The sequence below is a fragment of the Macrosteles quadrilineatus genome, unplaced genomic scaffold, assembly GCF_028750875.1.
Source record: "Macrosteles quadrilineatus isolate MER2022 unplaced genomic scaffold, UCM_ALF_1.0 Scaffold_2__2_contigs__length_208266976, whole genome shotgun sequence".
In the NCBI taxonomy this organism is placed as follows: Eukaryota; Metazoa; Arthropoda; class Insecta; order Hemiptera; family Cicadellidae; genus Macrosteles; species Macrosteles quadrilineatus.
In genome coordinates this window covers 71,444,532-71,451,984 of record NW_026542595.1, presented here as the reverse complement: position 1 = coordinate 71,451,984, position 7,453 = coordinate 71,444,532, and positions in this window count along the sequence as shown.

Below are 7,453 nucleotides of genomic sequence, written 5' to 3'. Positions count from 1 at the left end.
GATTGGCGGCGCTTTTTGTTTTTATTGGAGTTACCTGTATCTCATAATAATATCATTGGTGATTATTTACTTAAGAAGAAAAGTCCATCAATTGTTTCATCACTATCACACCTTATTGGTTTATGTGACTGAATCCCTGTGTTAACAAATGGCTTCACATAAGTGCCAATTGGGGACTTGTCTAAGCCTTTGAATGTCTTGTAATCAGCCCCTTGCCGTTTGAAACTATTGATTAAGTTCATGCGAGGCCTTCAGATGTGCCAAATAAGGCCTCACATCTTACTTAATCATTAGAGTTAGCCAAACACGACTGTCACACTTCTAGGCCTCCAATCCAATATTGGCACACAGAATTCACGTTAATATACGATCCATTGTATAGTCAACCTTGCACTTTGAAAATAACCTGTTTCTGTTCTATTCGGATCCTAAGTAGTTTTTTTTTTTTTTTTTTTTTTTTTTTTTTTGTTGGACGTAATTGAACATTTTAAATGTGTGGTCTAATTTGTACTTTCTACAAAGCTGTCTGTGGTCTGCTATTCTCGAACACTCTCAGGTGGATTTGACAGTGTAAAGTGCGTCTTTATTTGCGAGTATCTAACTTTCGCATCATCTGGGTATCTGAGTGGTTATATGGTGCTAGACCAGTAGGAAGGTCGCCGGTTAAATTTTTTAGACAGATGAGATTTTTTATTGTCCAGCTTAAAACTTTACCTAGCTTTTCCTGGACCATCTGGTTTAATAAAAATTGTAGTTACTTAGGCCTGCCAGAGAAATATCTAAGTCACTAACAAAGCTACACAGGTCATCTATCTATATTCTTCTAATATCTATATTCTGTGCTTGTACTAGATGAGGCTATACTTTCGGCTATACTATTGCTTAGTAGAGAGTGGAATTCAGAAAGAATACATACTCGTGCGCCTACCAAATCATCCTAACTTAACTCCTAGTTATCGTTCACTGAAGTTTATATGCTCTTGGATAAGCAAGGGTAGACATAGAAATGTTGTCAAATCCGGGGCTTTGTTTATTATATCCCTATTGAAACCACTCTGACCTAACCTCACCGTAAACCACGACCGGTTTTGCTTGTCGTGGCCCATTGCCTCAATCCATCCATAGTGTGCAATAGTGTTTCAGTTTAATAGGCTCTAGGCTGTACATGTTTCTGTGTGAATTAGAAAGTAGTAATGTGTGTTACCTGTTGAGAAGAATTTTGTTACTCTGTGTATAATTCTAGTATGGTATTGGATCAATGATAAATTCAGCAACCTCCCCACTCCCCAACTCATGAGTAATAAATTAACTCGCTGCACTCAACTGGGGCAACCCAACCATAACACCCTACCCGCAAACCATGAACCTATCCTACATAAACCTACCTCGATAAAAAACAAAACCGCCCAACCGAACCCCAATCAGTGGCTGTGGCAGAATTGAGCTTCGTTATTACACTCTTCGTTATTTACACGTCCGGGGTCTCTGCTGCAGCTTCAATCCTTTCCCTGGCTGAAGAGGACAAAGTCCTAAAACAGCCTCAGTCCAGTAGGGTTTTGTATCACTGGACTGGAACATCACGACGAAAGAACGAACCCCATTGTAGTACTTATTCCCTGAAGCTACTCGAGACGACGTCTCGCTGTTCTTCGCGTCCAAGAGAACAAAAGTAGCTAATGTGTTTTGGCAGCTGTCGGGCAGATTCCGTGTTCGTTGGCAAGCGGCCGCGATTCATAGTTTTTTATTGACTGGGTTAGGCCTGAATCAGACAAATGACAACGTTGTGATTATAACTTGATAAATGCTCCATCGTTTGGTCTCAACTCATAGTTTGAAATATTATGTACTGCTTCTCGACCATTCATGGACTGAGCGTCAAGCGTCAACAGACAGCTCCGTGTTTGCAAACTTAAGTTTAACCATTGAATCATCGGAATAGGATATTTTTAATGATGATTGTTTGAAATGGATTAGGAGTTTAACCTTTTGAGACATAGTAGTATATTTCATTACTAGAGCCTGAAGTTATTTGTTTACATAAGGTCAAGTATTAATAGCGATGTTGAAAAGTGACTGAGAGTCGAAAAACACAAAAAAAGATTTGGACCAAAAACGACAGCTTGATGTAATTTTTTGGTTCTACGAATTGATCCTAAAACTCCCAAAGCTCCCAAAACTGCATCCTCCTCGAGTCCTTGTTTTGCAATTTAAACAGCGCTTCCCTATGTATTCAGTTATTTGACCAGTTTTGGTCTCAAGAAAAAGAGATTCTTCGAATATTACTCTGGCAGTGCAATAAGAAATTCGAGTACAAATGAAAGGAATATATTAACATTTTTATTGCTTAAAATATCGGTAAAGGGGTATTGATTTGTAATAAAATAGACTCAGTAACACTTTAAATTCGATTAAAACCATAACGGAGATGACCTATTTTAAATTGGAACTATTTTTTCGTCAAAGTTTGTTTAAAAGTGGGAGAAGGTTTTCTCTAGACCTAGAGATTAAAAAGAGATTCGAGTACAGATGAGTGGAATATATTAACATTTTTATTACTTAAAATATCGGTAAATAGGTATTGATTTGTAATAAAACTGACTCTGTAACACTATAAATTCGATTAAAATCATAACGGAGATGACCTATTTTAAATTGGAACTATTTTTTCGTCAAAGTTTTTTTTTAAAAAGGAGAGAAGGTTTTCTCTAGACCTAGAGATTAAAATTACATTAGCACAGCAACGCATAAACTCATTTAACCAACGTCTTTGTCCGGACAATTGTTTAATCAATTTACAGTACCATTGTAATGCAGTGTAATTAACAAAGGTTGTGAGGGTTTTGCATGGTCTACTCTGGACTTTCAGTGATGTGAGTCACTTTCAGTAGCTTGCGAGTATTTCTGATCTTACCGGAGCCAACTGCTGTCCACTTATCACACAGACTTGTACTGTGTAAAACACTGAGCTATCCAAACTTAACAACAGCTACCTAGCTATTCACATGAAACATATAAGATAGGCCTACTAGATGTTCCTAAAACGAGTTCAATTTGATAAAAATACCCCCGACGCAAAAGTACGATTAGACGCAGATTAGACGAATTTCCATTTTCTGGTTGGAGTTACTGAAATTATTTGTCTCCTAAATATGTTAGATTAAATCGCTATTTAATTAACATTACGTTTGACAAGTACATATCTTAAGACGGTGACACACTATCGATCTTTTCCCCGAACAAGACCCCGAACCGAGCAGGGAGAAGGGAGAAGGGAGGTCGAAGGGAGGATGTTCGATAGTGTGTCACGGGTCCGTACACCGATCAAGACGCCGAACAAGACATCAGGCCGAGCAGGGAGACGAGCGCTCTGGAGGCGGTTTTTTGGCGAAAGATCAAAGAAAAGATCGGTCCGATGTACGATAGTGTGTCACGGTACATTTTTGCCCCGTACATCGTCGCGAGCGCCGCACCGAGCGGCCGCCTGCGCTAGCATTGATAGTTCTGATTTAATATGGCAATTAAACTCTTTAATTGGTAAAATAAATAAATGTTGGGTAATATGTTGCCGTTATATATTATAATCATTTAAGATGTAATGTTTGTGGTTTGTTTGGTCAAGGTTGAAAGTATAGAAACCGTTAAATCAATTATATCAATAATATTAAGGTTGAATTAAGTAATTGATGTTGACTTAAATTCTTTCAAAAATAATATAAACATTAATATTATTAAAGGCAATTAAAATGATCATTCTGTAACGTTATTTCAATGACTAAAACCAATAGAAATCAATAGATATAACTAAGCATCCTTTCTAGAATATTTTATTTTTGCGACAAGTTTTCAAAATGCGACTTTTAACAATAATTTTTATGTTATAGAAACTTTTTAGCTTTGGTCTGGTGTGCATTTTTTAGATTCCACGGCACTGCCTCCGCGCTCTCACTCGCTCACACTCTCTATCTCTCTCCAAACTTCCTTTTGCCGCGCTCGGTAGAATTTGTCTGGTCTTGGTCATGTTCGGGGAAATGTTCGGAGTAAAATTTTGCTGATATTTATCTCCCTTCTCCCTTCTCCCTGCTCGGTTCGGGGTCTTGATCGGGGAATTGATCGATAGTGTGTCACCGCCTTTAGGTTTGCTGCTACGGGGAATGAAAAATGCGTTTTCCCCAAACAAATACATTTGCCAAATACAGTATGATCAGAATTTACAAATCAAGCACACAAGCAACACAAAAAGTAAACTACATAAGTTCACTTTTTCTTCACCATCAGAATAACGTAGAGATTTTAAATGCACAGTTTTTTTTAAATTATTTTCATAGTCATTCATTAGTCATGTGTACTTATTCTACAACTAACCAACTCACGGCTACACTACATAGTTCCTAACAATTCTGTGCTCCCGTGTGTAAATTTCCTAATTATATTTAATTAATTTCTTGAGCCCCCCTAAGTCACATACAATTTGAACTGTACTTGAGAATTGGTCATTCACGTTCTAATGTTAGCTTTCAGAAAACATTGTAATTTGTTTTTCATAGTAACTTGACCACATATAAGTAATACACGCGTTAAACATTGTCAATACTGTAGTTATGAAATTTTACACGATATTGGTGTTATAGCACTGCCCTTTAGACAAGGAAAACATTACAGTTCTTATTGTACTTTGTTATAAAATATTTCTATCCAATACTTTGTAAGTGTTTCGACACACTTATGTTTATTTTAGTTTTTATTTCCAGCACCAACTGAACGTGAATGCAACACTCTGCATGTAACACTCTGCATTCAAGCTAATTTTCCAATTGTGACCATGAAACGAATATTTAGTACAGTATCATTTTATCCACCTAAGAACATTTTCAAATCACTTTAACATGAATACTAATTATGGCTAATCCCGGTAATATTTATCCAATGACGATCGAACGGGTCCCATGCAGACGATTACGTGCTCGTACGGCGCAACCAGAACATGGCGAAATATCGTGCTCGCACAGCGCAGTCTACTTGATACGCTTGTCCGTTTGTCTATCTGTCTACCTGCCCTGTACTTCAATAAACTAGCGGTATGGCTTTAGGCTTTCTTATAATTTATGAATGACCGTACAAGTCCTGATAACCCCAGCACCAAAATCGTAGTTAAAGGGTCCAGTTGTATGCCTGATGTTCAAGACCGATTGTGAGAGTCAATAAAACGGGTCGCATTGTTCATCATTCTTCTGCATTTTTAGCTTTGGAGGTGTTAAATCTATATTTTATGGGGTCTTGTTGTCAAATTCGCCAAGTATGCTGGGGTTGTCCGTTCTTGGAGTCACAAAACGTTTAACATGCTATAATCTATTCATAACGATTAACGACACAGGATGTATCGCTCTCGGTGGTCGGAGGTATATTTCTGTGACGTTAATGTCATTTATTACAGCCATATCTAGCTGTTTGAGATCTGTGTGGAGACATGCCAGGAGGTAAATATTTTCCACTTCACGCGATGTTCTATTTAGCCAGGCAATGTCGTCTGACATTCAGACTTTGGCTTAGCGAAAAGGATCATGAGACATGAATAGGATCCTCCAAAACACATGATAAGTCAAACTTATTATTATTAATAATTAGTCGTCAACATGAAACAAACAACTAGTAATAGCTCTCGTAATAAGCTATACTCCCCGTCAAAGATTCGTACTCTGTGAAAAAAAATTAATAAAAAAAACGTATAAGCGTCGTAGAAAATGGAGAAAAATAGGGGTTGCGAGCGTTTTACGTCTGTTAAAATTTGTCTAGGACAATTGATCATTTGTTTGTATTATTTTAGTGACTGCTAAAACTAAACCAAAGTTATAAGACTCAGTGCATGGCTCTCCCTCCAAACAACCTTTTAGGGTTGGTTTTTTGTTCTAATAATTTTTTTCTAGTTATCTATAATATAAAAAATTATCGTGTTTACTTTTCCGAGTCGGTTCGGCTTTTCTACCAGACAGATTTTCATAATTTTGGTCTTAAATTAAAAGTATACACGCACAGATTTGTCATCAAGCATCATCATTCACTTATCTACTGTATTACTGGAGCAAAAACATAAATTAGATTTTCTTATTATTGCTTAAATTAAATAGTTATTTCCCCAGTTCTAATCACATTATCCTATATGTTTTGGTCTAAGAACCTTCAGTGAAATACCAGCTTTCATTTTAACTATTAATTATTAAAAGTGCTCCTTTAAGCAAATACTGATTAATAATTGCCGTGGTGGCGTCCAGTACTGCAAAGGTATCTATCTTCTATCTATATAAATAAAATTTGAGTTTTGTCTGTACATTGCTCAGAATCATAAATTTGTAGGTTATTTTTACGTTTTATACATTAAAGAAGCCGAAACAAGTCTCATCTAAATTTCTGTCTGTCTGTCTGTCTGTCTGTCTGTCTTTCTGTCTTTCTGCAACACTCAAGATGGCATTTTACGCAATCTTCTCCAGGAAATCGAGAGTACCTATCAAGATCCAAGTCATTTTAATGTATTCACTGGATTGGCGAAAGTGTCTTTAGCTATTAAAATATGGCCTCACTACTTAGTAAATAAAATTACGGACGTTCAAAAATGCAGTTTTGTGCGATTTTTGTCAAGTTTTCGTCCAATTTTTATCACATAATGATCTATGAAATAACGAACAGCTGTTCGGATCCAGATTAATTTTTTAGCTGTCACTGATATGTTTACAAATGTTGTTTACAAATACCGCAACCATTTCCGATCACGTTTTGAAGGTAAATCAAATCTAAGTGACATTAAAAACGTTGTCTTACATAACGGATTTAATTAATCGCAAGTGGAATAATATAGTGTAACCGTAAATGAAATAATTAATAACTAGGCATCATCCAGGTCAGGAACCAGAGATTCTTTGTGTGTAAAATTGTTCTTGAGTTTTGATAACCAGAAAGAAGACCTTGAATCAGTGTTGTATAGGGCTGGGAAACTTGTTAATGATCGTCGCCAATAGCTTACTATAGTTCGGCCGCTTAGAAAACGACCTGCGTGCTAATGCTAAATCAATGCTGGAGGAGGTCGCTTTCTAAGCGGCCGAACTATAACAAGGATTCCACTCATTGACGGCGCTTCAATTGCGGTTGTGTAAAGTGTAAAGTAAAAAATCACAGCTGCAGTGGGTGATTGTAACAGAGGTTTACGGTTTATGGATTATACTAAACTTGCTTTTCCGATGTGTCACTTTCTTTTCCTACTCACCGTATGATGCAATCGCCGGACCATACAGCCAATAGGCCCATAGCCCATCTCTTGGGTACTTACGCCTACCCAATTATTCATAACAACCTTTTCGACGACGATCCTTGATACCGGTAATTTTCCCTAGAATACACGGCCTCCCTACTTAAGAAATAAAATTACAAACGTCCAAAAACCCATTGTTGTGTCATTTTTGTCACA